This window comes from Sciurus carolinensis, chromosome 9, assembly GCF_902686445.1.
Source record: "Sciurus carolinensis chromosome 9, mSciCar1.2, whole genome shotgun sequence".
Classification (NCBI taxonomy): domain Eukaryota; kingdom Metazoa; phylum Chordata; class Mammalia; order Rodentia; family Sciuridae; genus Sciurus; species Sciurus carolinensis.
Genome location: NC_062221.1, coordinates 115708024 through 115728381, shown reverse-complemented (window position 1 = coordinate 115728381; position 20358 = coordinate 115708024). Strand labels below are relative to the sequence as shown.

At 39.0% G+C, this 20358-nt stretch overlaps 1 pseudogene; it reads right to left on the bottom strand.

The window, feature by feature from the left end:
* Positions 1-1878: 1878 nt before the first annotated feature.
* LOC124993732 (cyclin-dependent kinase 4-like) lies at positions 1879-6735 on the bottom strand (annotated as a pseudogene).
* Between the last annotated feature and the right edge of the window lie 13623 nt (positions 6736-20358).

Here is a 20358-nt window from a genome sequence, read left to right as displayed (position 1 = left end):
GCACCAGTGTACACATGTAGAGAGCATGCCCAGAGTCGTCTTCATCCCACCCTCTCTGCAGGGATCAGTACAGAGTAGTATTTAGTGAAGGTTATTTGAAATAGTGATTTCTAATTATAAACTAGGGAAAATTCCAAAAGTCATTTCCTCCTACAAACTGACATTAGTACATATTACAAGTAGACCCAACATAAAAAGTTGCTTAATAGATGTTCAAAGTCAGTTATATAATTTCCTCTGGGGAATTATTTCTACCTGAATCACTTGTTTTTCATTCACTTAATTTAAGAGTTATGTCAAGACTTAGAAATGATTGACAGGGTGAAAAGTTTTATGACAAAAAATTTGTTACTTATAAGGGGAAAAGTTTTGTTATGGAAAGGAGAACAGTTTTACAAATGATAATAAATAAACCTCTGGCAACTAGACTTTATGACCTGCCTGGCTTGATGGTATTCAAGAGAAACAATTTTTTTTTTTATATTGTCAGCTGTGTTGGACTTTATTCCTCTGGTTGATAAGAGTCATCAACATTTACGAGACAGAAACCTAATATGAAAGTCAGTATTTTTTATTGCTGGTTTGTAGCTGGTTTCGAATCTCGACCTGTTCTGTGTTTACTTTTGATTGCTAAGTATTCTTTCAGGGACAGAGGGACATTGAGAAAGCCACTAGATGGAGGCCAAGAAAAAAAATAAGCCTGGCCTATTCACTAATGAATAACCAGCAGGTATGAATGAAGAATAAATGCACAATCATCTCCTTGTTTTGAAAAATGTTTATTATTCACTCCTTGGGTGGCCAGAGATAGGGGACCATGTCATACATGCCTTTCTAACCCCTTTGTTAATAAACGATTTCAGGAGACTCCCCCACCCCAGCCTTCAGAGCTCGACTCCAGAGATTGCTGAGAATGGCACCTTCTTCAGGTGGGGACACAGCAGCCCTGCTTCCATAGAAGCTGTCATTCAATAATTGTTTGAAGGAAGGAAGGAAACTAAGGCAGAAGAGTTTGACAAAAGCATTTTCGAAACCAGGGCCATTGTTACACTCTAATTCTAAAGAGTACGGCCCAGGAAGGAGGAAAAAGCATGCCAGTGCTATATGAGCATACCAGACACTTAAACGTGCCTTCTCAGGTCATCAGAAAGGATAATTCTACATAAAATCACTTGAAGACGTATTTCCTGATGGGAATGCCAGGGTAGAATTTATCATCTATATGAAGTTAGAAAATTATTTATTTGACAACAACTAGGTGAATATTTCCAAATAGCTAGTAGAGAGGACTATGAATATTGGAAGCACAATGAAATTATGTATGGTGAGGTTAGAAGTATGCACAGGACCTTGATCTGGTCATTACACATTGTACTGAAATGTCACACTGTCAATGTGTACAATTAGTATGTGTCAATTAAAAATAAAAGATTTTTATTTTCTTTTGCACAATGCCCTGGATTCATCAGTACCAAAAAGAAATTTTATAATAATTTTTTGAAAGAAAATTCTGAGTTTTGGTGTTTTCCTTAACATAATGCCCCCTTCTCTCTATTCCTGGGGCACAGGAGCTGTCCTCTAGTGTGAGTGAGTGTGCAGCGTTAGTGAGTCATATTAGTTATTTTTAATACATGGACATGTGAGAGCTGTTTGGTAAAAGACTTGCTTGCCAGCAGTCGGGTATGAGAAAGTCCAGGGCTTCAAGCCAGATTCTGAAGTGAGGCAGAAATGAGGACTAGACAGAAAAGCCTGTTGGCTTTTCAGACTAGAACAGAAAGAGTGCAGATGTAGGGTTTAATTTGAGTAGTAACTTAGCCTAGGTGTTGATTTAGGAAGATCTAAAATATATAGAAGGAATGGAAAGGTTAATGACGGGCCTCAAGGTGAGCGGATGACAGACGAGATTGCACTTAGCTCCTTCTTATTACGGATTTTAATGTCTAGGTGCTGGATAGCAGTAGCTAAAAATAAAATGTAGTGGCACATTTTTAAACAGCAGATTTCTTCCCTCTGCTAGATTTCTAACCTTATTTCATGAACACAAATCTGATTTTAAAAGTAAAGGAATCTCACAATGATTTTATGAGCATGGATGCACAGAGATTAGAGAATTACTCATTTGTTTGCTTATTTATGTTATTTTATTCATATATTGGTGCCTTGATCCACAAACAGTTTAGACAGAAATGATAGGTAACTTTAGGAAAATACCAAACCTATGCAAAATTCTCCTACCCTGTAATCTTACATATCTAGAACCTGGACAGGAAACTAGAATAGTCCCCAAATCTCAGTGCGTAAAAATAGATGTTGCAAGATTCAGGCATTAAGTCAGTCAGTACTTGTCAACCATAGTAAAACCACTCAGGCCCTCACTCATTATTTGTTAATTTTAGACATAATAAGCTTAGTTATCAGGGTTTATTCAAGTCCTAGGAGACCAGAGGAACACATTGCTGCACATTTTTTTGGCATTAACAGTTATACAAAGGGTTTTCGCATCCATTATTCATTGCTCAAGGCAGACACAGCAATAGCACCAAGAAGTGGCAGTTGACTGTTTGACAGCACCATAAATAGTTCCAAAGAGGAGGCCTATGAACCACAAGAACACGCTAATCTACAGGCATAGTCAGAGGGACGGAGAGCCACAGACCCCCATTCCCAGGACACATCACCAGAATTCTTAGAACCCCGTGTGCACAGAGTCCAGTGCAGCACCTCAGTCATCACACGATTCACCGCAGCAAGTCCCCTCAGGCTGCCTGAAGCCTCTGTTTATGGGTTACCAGGGATGAAATTCTCTAGAGTTCACAAGGAATCCCTGATGATTGATTTTATGTGTCACTTAGCTGGGCCATGGTGCCCAAATATCTGTACATCATTCTGGATGTTTTAGTGAGCATTATTTCAGATAAGATCAGCATTTAAATTACTGGATTTGGCGTAAACTAGATCACCCCTCTAATGTGGTGGGACTCGTCCAATCAGTTGAAGGCCTGAAGAGTACAAAAGACTGACCTCTCCTGGCACGAAAAAATTATGTAGCAGGTGACCTTCATCTTTGAAGTGCAACATCTTGCCTGGGTCTTCAGCCTGCTGGTTCATTTGGCTTATTTTGGATTTGTTAGTTTCCATAATCATGTGAGTAAATTTCTTTCTTAAAATAAATAAATGTGTGTGTGTGTGTGTGTGTGTGTGAGTGTGTGTGATCATGTGAGTCAATTTCTTTCTTAAAATAAATAAATGTGTGTGTTGTGTCCCATGGCTTCTCTTATGGCTTCTCTTTTTCTGGAAAACCCTGATTAATACAGAATCCTTTTGCAAATCAGGACATTATTAATCATTCTTCTTTTTTTTTTTTTTTTTTTTCGCAGTGCTGGGGATTGAACCCAGGGCCTTGTGCTTGCAAGGCAAGCACTCTACCAACTGAGCTATCTCCCCAGCCCTACTAATCGTTTTTGATGGAAAATATTCTTTGTACCATTATCAATAATAGCAAAACAAATGGAAATTTGCCTAACACATATTAATAGTAAATTGAATAAATGAGTTAGAACAGGTCCTATCCCATAAAGTACAATACTGTTATGCCTTAAAGATGTTTGAGGTAGAGCTATTTAAAATGATGATGGTGATATAAAGAAGTGTCTGAGATAGACTGTTAGTAAAAAATTGCAAATTGCAGTGCAATGTACATAAATTTGATCCCACTGATGTGGGAATTGTTATATGGAGTATAGTCTAATAGGAAAAGAGTACAATAAAAACAGTTGACTCTGCTCTCATGGACAGACAGCCACCTATGCACGTGAACTACTTAAGGAGCTTTGTGTGTATTCTTTAATTTAATTTATTCAATTCAACAAATATTTATTGAATGCTGTACTAGGTGATAGGTATTCAGAAGTAAATTAGACCAGTGTTTCTTAAGCCAGGGTGGTTTTGCCCCAGAGGACATTTGGTTCGCAAACTTTTTTGTCATCACAGTATGTGTGTGCAGAGCATTTCCTACTGACATCTAGTGGGTAGAAGCCAGAGATGTTGCTCCACATCCTACAATGCACAAGACAGCATCTCCCACACACACCCAAGAATTATTTAGCCTAAAATGTCAATAAGGCAGACATTGAGAAACCTGGAATCAGATAAAATCGCTGGTTCACGTAGTTGGCAAAATTTATTTAATTCTCATAACACTTCTATGAAGTGGATGCTATTATTAACCTCATTTTATAGATGAGACACCTGAGAAATGAGAAAGTTAGGTAAAAACACAAGTTAAATGGCTTATGGATACCTTTGGGAATTGGAGTTGGTGGTTAACCTCACTATATAGAGAGATGTATTTGAATTTTAAACAACGAACTTTACTTCTATAATAATTATTATTGAAATTCAAATTTGAGTTTTAAAGGATATTAAAATGCTTTATTACTCCTAATTGCCTGTTTAAAATAATTCAGTTTACCTTTCCAGGTGCTCTGTGATCTGGTTCCATCTACCTTTTCAACTTTATTTGTTCCTCACATCGCCGTCTCAATTCTAACTGTGTTAGGGCCTCTTTTTTAGGCTGAGACTTTTCCTGTTTGTGCATCATTCTAGTAAGAGTAAAGCAAATAGAATCTTCTATATAAATTGTGAACTGAAATGAATTTACAAAGAAGGGTTCCTTTTATATGGAACCAAAGCTGCTTCTCTGTAATCACAATCATCAATCCCTGGTTTGCTGCTGTAGATATTCACAGATTTATATCCAGAACATCATCATAAGAAAATACTTCTAATGTTTAAATATTTATGTCTTTAAATATCTAACTATTTAATATTTAAATCTTCTCATAAGTTTTCTTTCAGTTAAGCCTAATTCTTTTAATTTCATTTTTTGTATTTCTTGTCTTGTTTTGTTTTCCTGTATTGAGAAAGGATCCTGATGTCATGGAAGGGAAGAGGAGAAGAGGGAACATAGCTCTTAGTCTACCCAGAGTTGGGAGTGGGAGCAGGCGGAGGATAAGCCTCAAAAGGGGTGGGAAGAAGTACCTTAAGCCACTCTCTGAAAAGCTGGAGGAGTCTCCCCAGCCTCTGAGAGGAAGACAGAGCTTGCCTTCTTACTGAGATTCTCTCCACTTGGGCATCCAAAAAAGGGGATGTGGCAACTTCTCTTCCTTCTGTGGCAGCTGCTTTATTGATCTTTGGGGATTGCCTCTTTCCTTATGTAGGTAAAAGTGCTACAGGGCTGGGAGAGCAAACACTGGCTTTCGAGGATTGAGAAGTTAAAATTTCCAGCAGCAGCTGGGTTTCCTCCTCTATCTAGAGCACCATTAACTACACTGGATGAGGACCTGGGGTGGTGGGAAGGAAGGGTCCTAAGGTACAGACATATCTCCAGGCCCGGCATTCTCTGGAGGCCACCCAGTCAAGTCAAAGTTTTGCCCAGTTGGTCAACTTCATTGTGTCCACAGAAGAGAGTTTTGACAAACATCTGGGCAAAGGCATACCTGACATGCCATACACCCACTGGTGTTGTATATGTGGATTGCAGGAGAACTTTAGGAGCTTGATTCCATAGTCATAAGCACAGGGTTAAGTGACATCGGGTAGCTGTAGATTCTGGCCAACCCAAAGTCTGCCAGCCTGACAATGGTCCTACCACTTGTCACCAGAATGTTCTTAGGCTTCAAGTCTTGGTGAATGATGCAATGAAAGAAATTCTGTTGGAAACTGACTCCTCAGATCCTTGACAGTCTCTGCTGGCAAGCCTGGTGGGAGTACCTTGTCCAGACGTGTCCTTAGGTCTTGGTCTACATGCTTAAACACCTTGATCTTCCATTCAGCTCAGGACATAGCCCAGATGTCCACAGCTGGATAACTTTCTCAAAAACCTCTACCCACCTCAGAAAGGCTACCTCTAGATCTGTGCTGACAGAGAGGCCCCCTCCAGCTCCTCCTCAATGTGGCACTCACACATTCTTAAGGACTACAAAGTGGCACTATGGGGGTTATGGATCTTGTGTACCATTCCATAAGCTCTGGCACCATTTCAGCCACTAGTCACCTCAAGAAGTAGCCATGCTCAGATCATGGGAGACCCTCATGCCAGACTAGAAGCTGCAGAAGGTTCTGGTTATTTGGGCCTGGGAGCTGGTTCCTGCCCAGTCATACACCCCAGCTGGTTCTTGGGAAGCTGGACTATAGGCCATAGGCTGGAGAGGTCCCTCACTCACATCTAATATTTGAGTCATTTCCCTCATTGAATCTTGTTTCAAGATCATTTAGCATCCTAGTGAACTGTTCTTCTAGAACACTCCAATTTACCAGTGTGCTTCCTGAAGTGGCACATGCAATATCTATGCCAAAATTCAGGGCTGAAGTGAGTAACTAGAAAGTAAACTGTCTCCTACTTCTTATTTTTTTTTTCTGAACTTTGTTATGTGTACTCTCATTGCATTCCCTTTCTTGGCAATGCATCATGATAGTAGTCAGTGTCCATCATTGTGTTGAGTCATCAATAAGGCATAAGATCATATTCAATACATTCTGTTTAAGAATGCAAAGAAGAGTTTCTCTTACCTTAAGACTTCAGAGCTCCTGTTTCTGTGGTCTTTGGACTCAGTAATTTATACCAGTGTCCCTCTCTCCTCCACTCCTGGTTCTCAGGCCTGATTGAATTATTCCATCAGCTTTCCTGGTTCTCCATCTTGCAGATGGCATGTCATGGACTTTCTCAGCCTCCATAGTTGATTTTTGTACAAATTCAAGTTTGAGGAATCATTGAATTGTACACATGAAAGTTCTAGCTGGAAGGCAGAGCTGTCCTTGGTGATCTGAGCCAGTATCATGAACCAGAAGGCTACAGAAGAAAGGAGAGTCATAATTTTCCAAGTGAACTAGGAAGTAACTCTACTTCAAGATGGTAAGTCTTGAACCCAGTTGTCTATGTTTATGAAAACCTTATTGTAATAATTCACTTTCAATACAGAAAAGCATCCTCACTATAATTTTTAAACATTCCAAACTTGCAAGACAAATCTGAAAAAAATCTGACCTCTTGCACTAACTTCACTTCTGTTCTCAGTTCCTTTGAATCTGGAAGTCTAATTTGTATTTCTTTTCTCATGGAAGTAGTCTTGCAAAGTGCTATAAATACACACCCATTACCAGTGTAAGATTTAGTTTCCTAGAAACGAAAAGTAGAGTTGCTATAAAGTTCAGCTTTGTCTAATTTAGAAATAAATCTCAATGTTTGGATAACAGTCTTAGCTAGTTCTGTGTTTTCAGTCAGGTTATTTCCTCCATGGATCCCTCCTTTCCTCACCAGCTGGAGGAATTTCTTATCTTCACATTATGTCCCACTTCTCCTGTTTGAAATGCCACCACATGAAGCTTTTGGTTATTTTGCTTTCAAGTGAGCTCATGTAGTCATAGTAGCCATCTAAGTAAGTCAGTTCTTCCCAGCCTCTTGATTCTCTGATCTTACCTTCTATAATGAAGCACCCTTAGACCTTACAGGCTTTATCCCATGTACTCATTTTTACAGAAACAATTCGTTAATTACACATGATATGATGTAAAGAGAACTAAATGCATGTTGAGTAAGCTCAGTGGTTTTTTGGAGTGTCCCCTTCATGTGCACCCAAGAGGCTTCATGTTTGTCTCATCAGCAAAATGAAGAAGATTAGCTGTTCTCAATTCTAGGTGCATATTAGAAGTATCCAGTAAACTTTAAAAATACTACTGCCTGGCCAAATTAGACAAGTTAAATCAGATGCCTGGGAGTGTGAGACATTTTAATTGAGAACAATCCTGTGTCTGAAACCAAGTATGGTATCCAGAGCAACAAGGGATGGAAATTCGAGGGTGGGATGATGGGAAAGACATGCTGTCCTTTGCGAAGTGCAAATCAGTGTAACTCGGGCAGTTTGGGATGATAAGGATAGAGAAGTTATGGAGGGAGATCATGCCAAGAGCCTTATTTGAACTTCACTTGTCTAATTACCTCCCTCCTAAACCTTAATGAACTTGCTTAACTTCTCTTCTTTTATAAGGACCACTATGATGTTAGGTGTTTTCAGAAATTTATATTGCTGTATTTAAATAGACTCAAAGGGTAATAAACTCATCAGGAAAGAAAATAACTCCAAACATGCTTATAACAGTTTTCTGGTTTAGTGAAACTTACTCACTTGGTAATATTTCAAAAATTCTTTTTCATTCTTGTTCAACCCAGTATTATTGTGCTAGGGTTGGACTTCTTATTCCAAATTATAATTCCTTATTTCCTGTTCTAGTTACTATTTAGTTAGATAAACTGTTTTTCTTCACAGGCATTCTTCTTATAAATAGAAACAGGGTGGTTTCCTATACACATATTTCACCCTTAATCATGTGCATGATTCCATTTCTCCATATTTCCCCATCCTTTTTCTTATCTTCTTTAGCTGGGAAAAAAAATTCCATCATTCATTTAGCTCGTTTTGATTTCTGCCTCCCCTAGCATTTATGGTACTTGATTTATTTTAATTTTTATTTGATTGGTGGGGATTGAACCCAGGGGTGCTCTACCACTGAACTATATCCACAGCCCCTTTTATTTTTTTAATTTTTGATACAGGGTCTCACCAATTGCCAAGGCCGGCCTTGAACTTGTGATCCTTCTACCTCAGCCTCCTGAGAAGCTGGGATTATAGGTATGTGCACCACTGCATTCAGCAATTTATTTTTTAAATCAAAGTGTTCTAATTTATTTTCATTATTTTGTTTTATTAATTTTGGCTATCTACATGGTAGTTCTATCTATGATGAGTAGGATAATTAGATGCACTAACCAAGAAAATAGTAAAAAGATAAAGGAACTTGTATTGCTAGTGATTATGACTTGCTAAAATGTTCAATAAATAGACTTGTGTAGCACTGGCTTTAGAAATATCTTGTAAATCAGTTCAAGAGAATTAAAAGCCCATAAACATGAGTAAGAATATTTATGTGTTTTTAAAAGGTGATAATAATTTAATTTACTATGAATCAATAGGTATCTAAAAGGCCTTTGTCGAATCCTGCATTGTTTGCTAATTAAGAAAAAAAAGCAAATATATGTTAAGAAATTTAAAACATCAGTGAGAAGAAAATAGAAGTAAACTCCTTGGTCAGTAAAATTTTATATCTTTGTGTCCATGTTTACACAATACACAAAAGCCAGCACTGCTTTTAATGGAAACTTTAGAGTGTTTTTTTTTTTTTTTAAAGACAAAGAAACCCCACTATTAATACTAGCATAGTACTCCTAGTTTAGAAATATTATCCAATGGAATTAGACATAAGAAATAAGAAATATGAAAGGAAACATAACCTCCCTCAGGCTTCACAGAACAACTTTTAAGTCAACAACAGACCACATATATGAAGGTGGTCCCATTAAATTATATCACCTGTGACATCTAAGTCATCTTAGTTTGTGACAATATACTTTGTTGGTTTGCAGAATGACAAATCACCTAATGACACATTTCTCAGAACATATCCATGTGACACAAGTTTTAGTAAGCTTTTTGGTCACTGTGACCAAAAGACCTGACAAGAACACCTTAGAGGAAGAAAAATTTATTTTGATTCATAGAAGTACAGTCCATGGTTGGTCAACTTCATAATTCTGGGCCTGAGTGAGGTAAAACCCCAAGGTGGAAGAGTGTGACAGAGGCAACCTGCTCAAGACAGGACAACCAGGAAGCAGTGAGAGAGATCACAAGGGACAAAAAATAAACCCCAAAGGCACGCCCTCAGTGTCCTAGTTCCTGAAGCCACACCCTACCTTCCTATAGTTACCATCTAGTTAATCCAGATTAGTGGATTAATCCACTGCTTGGGTTACAGTTCTCATAATCTAGTCATTTCAACTCTGAAAATTCTTACACTCTCTCACACATGAGCTTTGGGGGACACCTCATATCTAAGTCATAACAGCTATCATTATTTGCAGGTAATCAATATAACATATCAATAAAAACAGAAGTTAAAAGAATGGGAACAATGAGATAAATCAGCAAGATGGTTGATTTCACACACAAATATATCCAAATTAATAATTTTCCTATATTTTTCCATTGAGAATAGTTGGATAATATGGTTGAATGAGGTTACCAACTGGAGTAGAAAGAAAGAAGAGAAAATACCTTGAAGTGAAATTGACAAGAAATGTTCAGAAATTAGGTGAAAAATGTTAATGCTCTTGAGGGATTTAACACAAAAGGATCTAAAGAAAGACTCTGGTTAACTACCAGCATTTGGGCATGATATCCCAAAGGGCATGTTCAAAACAAGTTAAGATGATTGCTTAACTATCTTCTAAGGAGGGCAGTTTCTGGAACCTAAGGGCCCTTTGTTTGGCTGAGCATCAAGGCAAGTTTGAGGAAGCAATTTAGGGAGAACTGGATCTTGCAAGCAACTCCCTACTCCAACCCCAGGGATAAGAACAGACATGTCTAGGAGGGATTTTCCTATGAGATGTGTTTTGCAAAACCTGTTTTCCATCTTCCCTTTGAAAACTCTAGTCGTGTTTATATGTTCACCAAGATTTTTTTTTTTTTTTTTTTTTGTGGTGCTGGGGATCGAACCCAGGGCCTTGTGCTTGCAAGTCAAGCAAGTCAAGCACTCTACCGACTGAGCTATCTCCCCAGCCTCACCAAGATTTTTGCATATGAGGATTCTTTAAGAGCATCAGAGACAGGCTGGGTTCATATATCTTGGTAGTCATAAGGCCTAGGACAAACACAGAAGCAGAAATGTGGACAATGTACTTCTTTCTTTCAAATTAGGATAACTTTGAAATCTGGGTTTCCTTGGAAAAATGTTTGCATGCTTTTCACAAAGTTTTAGTAACCTATGTAACAGTGTTCTCACAATTCAGTTAGGAAGAGACAAATCAAGAAATAAAAGGACTAAGAGAATTTAAAAAATAAAAATAAAAATGGTTAACAAACAAAAAAAAAATAATACCAAAGTAGGGCACACAAAGAGAGTTAGAGAAATATAAATTATCACCAGACTGAAAATATCTATTTCATCTATCTGTAAATAATCTCCAAATGATGGCAAAATTGTGAGGAAAGGATTTCTTCTATATTGACCCTGGGATATAAATCAGCACTATTCTTTTATAGGGTAATTTAGAATTATATTTATTTAAAAATCAAAGTAAATACAATAAGCATTCCTTTTGACCTAAATATCACAATTCTGGGAATTTAGCTCCAAATACAATCACACACACACACACACACACGCACGCACACAAAGTTGTCTATGTAGAATTGTTTATAATTACAAAAGTTGGAAAGCACTCAATTATACATACTTATAACTTAATACATGATAACTATGGTACAATCATATAAAAAATTATGTGCCATTAATGATGATATAGTAGATACTTAATACCTGAGGTGGACAGGTTTTTATCATCTGTCGTTAAGGAGAAAACTAATTTATATAACAAAATATATTTATGATATCACTTTGCTAAGAATTATTTCTCAGATCACATTCTGTATGTACATATGTGTGTATTGACGCACATAGTCTATAAACATGTGCAAGTGTAGGAGAGGAATTGTGGGGGATTATAATAATTTCTATACTTATATATATTTTTCTATACTTTTAATAAATATGATTAACTTGTGTGATGATGATGATAAAGAAAATAAGACGAGGTCCCCATCAGATCTTTTAGGATTCTAATATTTCACTACTCCCTCAAAAATAGTTGATTTTATGATCTCACTTCACTCTCATTCATAAGTTAAACCCTTCTCATTAAAAATTAGGTAAGAGTTTCTCTCCTTTCCCTTTGGGAGCTGCATCTTTCCTTGTAGTTTTTGGCATGGAAGAGCTGTATGAAGAAGAGTCAGTGCCTTCTTGTAAGCCCCACAGGTGTTCACAGGTAAGAATTTCACTGTTTTGACATCTGTTTGGACACAATCTCCCTAGGCAATTCTAGTGAACCAATAACATTCTGTGTGTGTATGCGTGTGTGATTCTGAGAAGCGATGTAGTAAACCAACAAAAAGAAGAGTTAGATGAAAGCTCCTGGCACTGTGCACACAAACTCTCTCTCTCTCTCTCTCTCTCAGTCCTGACACCAGTACCAGGACAATCAGCTCATAGTCCTTGTTACTTTTCTAAGTATTTGACAAGCTGCATTGATGTTTACTCTCATATTTAAATTCAAGTAATATCCTTTAAGATACCTCTGAATGTGCCGTTGAAAAGATGAATAAATGGTATGGAGAATGTAAAAATTGAGAAAGACAAAAGTATATGAGTCAGAGAGGCCAATTCTCCAACCATGTAATTTGATATTTTATATGTCAACACACCTTTTAACCAACAAAGAAGTTATAGGTAGTCTAGAAAGAGAAACCATTTGAATGTTGAATACAGAACAGACAGAATTACCTGTGAAATATCTTAGCGGTATCTGAATCCTTTGAGGTCCTTTAAATGTAGAGTAGACTTTACACTACAAAGTAATAGGACCTGCCTTAGATGTGTTCTATCTTGTAGGTGTGCAGATTTGCACAGGTGATTATGGAATAAAGGTGTGTTTGCTCCAAGAGGTGCTCCCTTGGATCAGATTTTTAAATAATGTTAACTCTAAACTACCAATGAAGTTTGCCTACTTTCCTGATTTGTGAAAGATTATTGAGCTAATCATTATTTTAAAATGCAAATCTAAAGAAAGATATCCAATAAGCTACTCAAATTGGTCTAGTAGATCAAGTAATTTGTTATAATGCCTATTAACTAGGTTCTGGGAGTAGGAATTCTAAAGAGGAAGTTACTGAGGAGATAGAAATTGAGGATGGTAAATTCCTTTATGTGTGTTTTTGAACTCCAGTAAGAATGATGCTGACTACTGTCGCGTCCCCTCTGCCCGCAGAGAGAGACACGGCAAACGTCTGAAGCTTTGGAAGTTTATTGTGCACAGTTTCTTTCCTACGCTTCTCTTACCCCTAGCTTCTGCGCACTCTCAGCTTCCCTTTTCCCAGGTCCTTCCACTCCCGCGTACTCCCTCCTTCCAGCTCCGCTCCCGCTGCTGCCGCGGCCGCCGTCGCCGTCGCCGTCGCCGCCGCCGGTTCTTCCGCTTCTTCCGTCCCTTCCTCAGCTTCTGCCCCCTACTCTCCCACCCACCAGGCTTATATACACTTCAACCAATCAGGGGAGAGTACACGAGATAAACGCGGACAGCTGCAGGCGCGGGATGGGTACACGAGGGGGCATGCTCTAGTCACATCGTTAACTAGCCAATTATTGGCTAGTTAACTGTATAGCTGGCCGCTTTTGGCTCAGCGTCAGGCGCCATCTTGACCATGTCTAAGGCCGGGGGCTCTAGAAACCCCGACAGACTACTACACGAGTGTTTGGATATTTTGATTTCTTTCTGCAAGTTTGATATTACTCATCATTTATGTATTCCTCATTTCCAGTAGAGGAAGGAAGGAACAGATTGGAGAGATAAACTGGACAATAAGAGGGTTTTAGTGGGCCATAGTGTCCTTTTGTGCTTCCAATATTTGCTTGCTGTTAGGGAAATCACTCATGGCAAAGAACTAGGGCAAGGGATTCACTACTCAGCACTTAACCAAGGAATCACCATCATTAGCATCATTGTGGAGACTATAAAAAGATGTCAGAGGGTTAGCTGTGGACAAGACCAGCTGGACACACTGACTCAGCTGGATCTTACTATATTGTCCACATTCTGAGGGTTATCTAAATGATTTTTAATTTGCCTCCAGACTCTTCCAATTTCCACAGTGACTCTTGCTCTTTACAGGCAGCTAAACTTAACTTCATTATGATTTGCCCAACGTTATCCAAAAAAAAGTAGTAGCCAAGAATTAAGAAAATGATATAAAATGAAAGGGGGAAAAATTACTTGTTTTACATGGTGGGCTAACCAGGAAGCAATATGGCTCCATTGTAGAGTGAAATGGATAAGAACAGGGAACATAGTTGGATGGTACAGAAAAAAACATAAGCAGTTCAAACAGATCAATGAGATTGTGGATCTTGAGAGTGGTAAACATATTAAATGTCTTTTATTCTAGGGACCTTTCAAAAGACAGCATTCCTGTTCTCAAGGAGTGACTCTCAGTTTCTAGACTCTGTCCCTGTCTTTCACACAGTGTCAGAAGAAGGATGAATTAAAAGTTGATCCGATTGCTGTAATTCCTTACATGGCAGTAGTAAAGTTAGATCCTGCTGACTAGAGCAAAACACAAAGCTCACTTCCAGAGAACTGGGATCTTCTCATAAAACAGCTGGCATTGCCTGAAAGGGAGGTATTGTTGGTAGGTAAGCCAATGTCCTGGGGGCTGGGACTCCGCCAGCATCTCATATAACAACCATGCTGATCCGCTTTTGTTTGTTTTCCCAGACAAAATGATTGCAGGGCCATGCAGCAACTCTGATTGTAATGTATTGACTTGCTCTCAAAAATTAGATGCTCTAAATTGTTAAATTAGACAACAATGTTCAACCTAAAAAAAAAAAAAGAAAAAAAACTAGTTAAAAGTTTAATTGGTCAAAGGGTTATTTTTATAACACTTTGTAAAGTGATCACCAGTTTTTTTGGCGGGGAGGGAATGTAAATGGGGTTTTCCAAATAAGAAGCAAAGATTCATACTTCTGTAAATATTTTCTTTACTTCCTTTCACCAGGCAGCTGTGGTTTAGTGATTAAGTTTCAAAACACTTGGATACTAACTGGACTACTTTGAGGCAAATCATCTTATCTTCCTGAACTGCAGGTCACTCATCTGTAAAATGGGGATAATAATACTTCCACTGACTATCTCATGGTATGATTAAAATGATTCAATGAGACATCTTATGTGAAAGCATTTATTAGTAGTCAGGCGTGGTATTGTGAGGACTGTAGGGGTCATCTCTGTTTTCTTTGGAGCAGATACTGGTCTTGGGAAGATTTAGGGAGGTTCCATCCCAAGTTCTAAATCATTTAGCTGCGTCGGAGGCTGGAGGAAGAGAAAGGAGAGGATCTTGACTTGGCAACTCCCATTTCTCTGTCAATAGGAAGGGAAAAATGATTTTTAGGGTCCTCCTGCCTCCAAAAGTCCTTTGCGTCAAAGTTAAAGAAACCCATGAATAACTAGGTTTTTCCTCACTTCTGCTTCTGTGTTGGGATCTGTGTTGTCCAATACATCGGCCCCCAATGACCTGTGATATTGAACTCGAGAAATAGGGCTAGTCAAAACTGATGTGCGCCAGGTACACAGTGGCACACGCCTGTAATCCCAGCAGCTCTGGAGGCTGAGGCAGGAGAATCACCAGTTCAAAGCCAACCACAGCCAAATTGAGGTGTTAAGCAATTCAATGAGACCCTGTCTCTAAATAAAATACAAAATAGGGCTGGGGATATGGCTCAGTGGTCAAGTACCCCTGAGTTCAATCTCACAAAAACAAAAACAAAAACCAACAACAACAACAAAAAACCCTACTGTGCTATAGGTGGAAAACACACACCAGAATTTGAAAATGACAGTTCTCACTCAGAAATGTAAAATATCATATTAATTTTTCTTACATTGATTACATGTAGGAATGATAATATTTCAGATATGTTGGATTGGGTGAGATTTTTAAAAATTATTTATTTTTAAATTTTTTACAGACTGCATTTTGATTCATTGTACACAAATGGGGTACATCATTTTGTTTCTATGGTTGTACACGATGTAGATTCATACCATTCGTGTAATCATGCATGTACATAGGGTAATGGTGTCTGTCTCATTCCACCATTTTGCATACCCTCCTCCCTCTCATTTCCTTTTACATAATCCAAAGTTCCTCCATTCTTCTCTCACTCCCCACCTCCCCACCCCCATTATATATCATTCTCCACTTGTCAGGGAAAGCATTCTAGGTAAGATATATTGTTAAAATAAATTTACTTCTTTTTTGACTTTTTCAAATGTGGCTACTATAAAATTCTATATTTTGTATCACTTTGTATTTCTATAACATAAGGTTAATCTAGACAAGTGGAGGTGAGAGGAGAACTGTCTTCATGGCTTTACTTCCATCTCTCCTTCCATTTCTCTTATCACTGTCTTTCCTGGTGCAGTCCAGTGCTTGGGCAGCCAATTCATTTGAGAAGAATATCAAGAAACTAGAGAAAGATCAATAAGAAGGACATTCAATCACCTTTACAGCACATGACATAAAATAGGCACTCAGTATTCATTCATTCAATCCATCCATCAGTCCTACATTCAGTTCAAATGGAGACTAGAGGAATTTGGCAATCTGATATATTGATAAGACAGATATACTAGGAATGAATGATTTTTTTTCCCCCATTCTTATGAGTCTTGAAAAGGGAGAGATACTAAGACCAGGCTTTGTACTGTACTGTGCACTAAGTCACTTCTTAAAATCTTTTTTTTTTTTTGTACTGAAGACTGAACCCAGGGACACTCACCCACTGAGCCACATCCCCAGCCCTTTTTTATTTAGAGACAAGGTTTCCGTTGAGTTGCTCAGAGCCTCATTCAATTCCTGAAGCTGGTTTTGAACTCTTGATCCTCCCGTCTCCACCTCCCAAGCTGGAATTACAGGCATGTGCCATCATGCTGTCCACTTCTTAAAATCTTATGTGAATATTCATTTGCATTTCTTTTCTTCTTTTTCTTTAATACCAGGGATATAACCTAGGGGTGCTTAACCACTGAGCAACATCCCCAGCCCTTTTTTATTTTTTATTTTGAGACAGGTTCTCAATACGTTGCTTAGGGCCTTGGTAAATTGCTGAGGCTGGATTTAACACTTTTTATCCTCCTGCCTCAGCCTCTGGAGTCGCTAGAATTATAGGCCTATGCCACCACAGAAATGGTGCATTTCTTTCCTACCTTCTTATTTTATAGAATAGGAATTTGCACATATTTCTTATCTCCCTTCTGAAGGCCTAGAGGTCTTGAGATCAAGAAATGTGTTCTGTACCTAACAGGAACTTATTAAATAGTCTTGAATATAGTGAGTAAAATAAATGACAGACATAATCAGCCTATCACTTTGCCTTTCTAACCAAGAATAAAACTTGAAACTACAATGCTGCATGCATTGATTTGATGATGATGATTTTGAAAATGTGGCTTGTGGTGTAAAACACATTGCACTAGGGGTTGGGGGTGTAGGTCAGAGGTAAGAGCTCATGCTTAGCACATGTGAAGCCCTGGGTTCCATCTCCAGCAGCAAAACAACAGCAGCAGCAACAGATACAGTGCATTGTCTTAAATCTGTTTAGAAATTTCTTTTTTAAGTCAACTCCAAAAGTAACTCATTTGAGCCAAGAAATTCCTCCCAGATTAAATCCTAGCTGTCAAACACACCTAAAATAAAGTCTTCACCCACTTTTGTCATCTGAATAGCAAACTAAAAATTGCCCCCACGAACAAACTGTTAAATGCTGTATGAAACAGGAGCATTAACAATCAGAGAAGTACAAAAATCCCGTTAGCTGGGCAGTTCCGGAAAAGCTCAGTCTGGGGCGGAGCAGGTTGGAGGTGGGAACCCCGGAGTCTCGGAGTCTTGGCAAGCCCCGCCCGGCAAACCCCAGAGACCTCACTGCCTTGCCAGGCAGATAGGGCTTGGGGGAAGGGCTGAGCCTGGCAGCAGGGATCAAAGAGAAACAGGGGGAAACGGCCAATGCACCGTCTGCTTTTTGAGCAAAGATAATAGAGTCCTCTTTGCAGCGAAGAGAATCAACACACAGAGGAAGATTTAAAAACACAATGAACTCAGAGACGAACGGATTCCTTTATTCCATACCTCAAACTCATCAACCTTGTCCTCAATCCCAAATCACTTCATATTGAATTACAGGGTTAGAAAAATAAAAGGGCATCCCGTTGAGTATTTTCCAAATCGTGATTGCCACTCCTTAGTGTGAGGGAATCAATTCAGAGGGTGAAGATTTGCATTTAACAATGAAACCTAATGGAAAGTAGAAGGCATTGCAGGTGATAGGGAGAAGTACGGTTTATGAAATTTTTGGTGTGTGTGTGTGTGTGTGTGTGTGTGTGTGTGTGTTTTGGGCGGGGGGAGTCCTGGGAGTCAAATCTAGAACCTCAGACATGTAGATATGTAAGGCAAATGCTCCAACACCAGCTATATGCTCTAGTAAAAATGTGTCTAATCCTGGATCTCAGTCACACCATGAAGCAGTAGGGTCTGGGGATGTAAATGATCTGGTTCATCTTCCTGTCTTATCATGAATACTAAAGTGCTAGAAGGGGAGGCCCTCAGGATTCAGGATTTCCTAATCTCCACAGTTGACTCTCAGTCAAGGCGTTCCTCCCGTGTTCTACAGATGTAGAAAAGGTCGCAGACACAGTGCTTTGCTTCATAAAACATCTGATTCTTTAGGAAAGAGCTCTAGATCAGGCATTGTATCTCAGGAATCTAACACTATCAGAGACTATGAGCAAACTCTTTCTAAAGCCCCTAATTCAGGAGAGGGAATGAACAAAATAAAAAAAAAGGTAATAACATGCCTACAATGTGGGATTGCCCCTTGACCACTATTCATTAGACAGCCCACAAACTGTGGGTTTTATTTAAGGGAAGTCTGGGATGATTGGCTGTCTGGGTGTGGAGGGCATGAAACAGGACTGTCCAGATGCTGCTCCTCTTACACCCCACCCTGCTTTCAGCTTACTGTCCTTGCCTTGATTTATCATGTGAAATTTTAGTGACATTAGATTTATAATTTGCTTTATGATTTACAAAGCAGATAAGAAAAGGGTCCAGGTGCGGTGGTAGATGCCTGTAATCCCAGCATCTCAGGAGGCTGAGGCAGGAGGATCACGTGTTCAAAACCAGCCTCAGCAAAATTGAGGTGCTAAGCAACTCCGTGAGACCCTGTCTTTAAATAAAATACAAAATAGGGCTGGGAATGTGGCTCAGTGGTTGAGTGCCAGAGTTCAATCCCTGGAACACATGCCCCCCCTCCCAAAAAAAAAAAAAAGGAAAAGAAAGAAAAGGGACCAGACATAGTAAGAACATTCCTTGATCCTCCAAATGAACAGATTATTATTTCTAAATCTTAAGGAATTAACAATAAACTTCAAAGTTGGCCAGATGAAGGAAGGACAATAAACAGCAGACTTCATTATTGTCTGCAAGGAGAGAATGTGTGTTTCCTAAAAGAGACCCTAGTTAAGCTAAGTAACAATAAAAGGGCAGATCTCTTCCCACCTAGACACAAAGGAAAGTAATCTAAGGTTTTACTATGGTGTGGCCACTAAAAATACCATTTAAAGATGAGCAAACTTCTTTATCGCCCCAAGAAATCAAAGTAAACCACCTGAAACCTAAGCCATAGGAAATCCCACTGCTCAGATAAGATATCCAGTGTGACACTGAAACAGCACTATTGCTTTCAGGCAGCCTGGCTTAACCTTGAGCAGAACCTTTGCTCAGAGTTCAGCTCCCTGAAACAGACATTCTGTCAACTGTATCAGAGACAAGGATTTCAGCTGTAATTATGGTCTGCTAATCTGGTGTGGTTTTAGTTAAACAAGCAGGATCAGCACATTATCATTAGGGAGGTGATGTAGTTTCTCTCCCTTCTGCGAGGCACTGGTCTGGGAGAGAGAAGGCTATTGAAAGGTTTGGCTGCTGTTGCCAATTTTCCTCTATCTAATCTTTCAAGAGCTCAGTTTCTCCAGATGAAGAAATGTATGCTACCCTCCCATCTCACAGAGTTGCTGAAAATGCACAAAAAGACTGTGTTGGAGGACGTCATAGCTGGGTGCTAGTTGTTGCTGAGGGGCAGGTGCCATCCTGCCCTTTCTTTTCTGCCCACCCTGGGACACTGGCAAGGACTGGCCTCATCCTCAGCTTTTCTGTCCTGTCTCCCCAGGTCCTTCTCTCCTCTGGTTAACCTGGTCTAAAGACTTGGGGACCTGCTTTTATACTTTAGGAATTGCTGCTTTCAGACTCCTGATTCTTAACCCTCCCCAAATGAATCTTTTTTGGCGGGATGTAAGTTGGTTATTAAAGATAATTTTTGAGGAATGGGTCGTCCAACATTTTCTTCAAATCCTACCATAACTGCAACACTAACCTCATTATGCCCTTAAATGTGCTCTTGTCTTCCTCTCTTCCCTCTCCTTCCTTCTCTTCCTTTCCTTCTTTGTCAAATATTTCTGAATGTCTACCATAGGTGAGACTGTCTCTAGCACAATCCCTTCTCCAGAACTCATTTTAGTGGACAAAATAGATAATTATAAAAATTGAAAACATGTTATTATAAGGAATGTATGAAAGAGGTATGTGT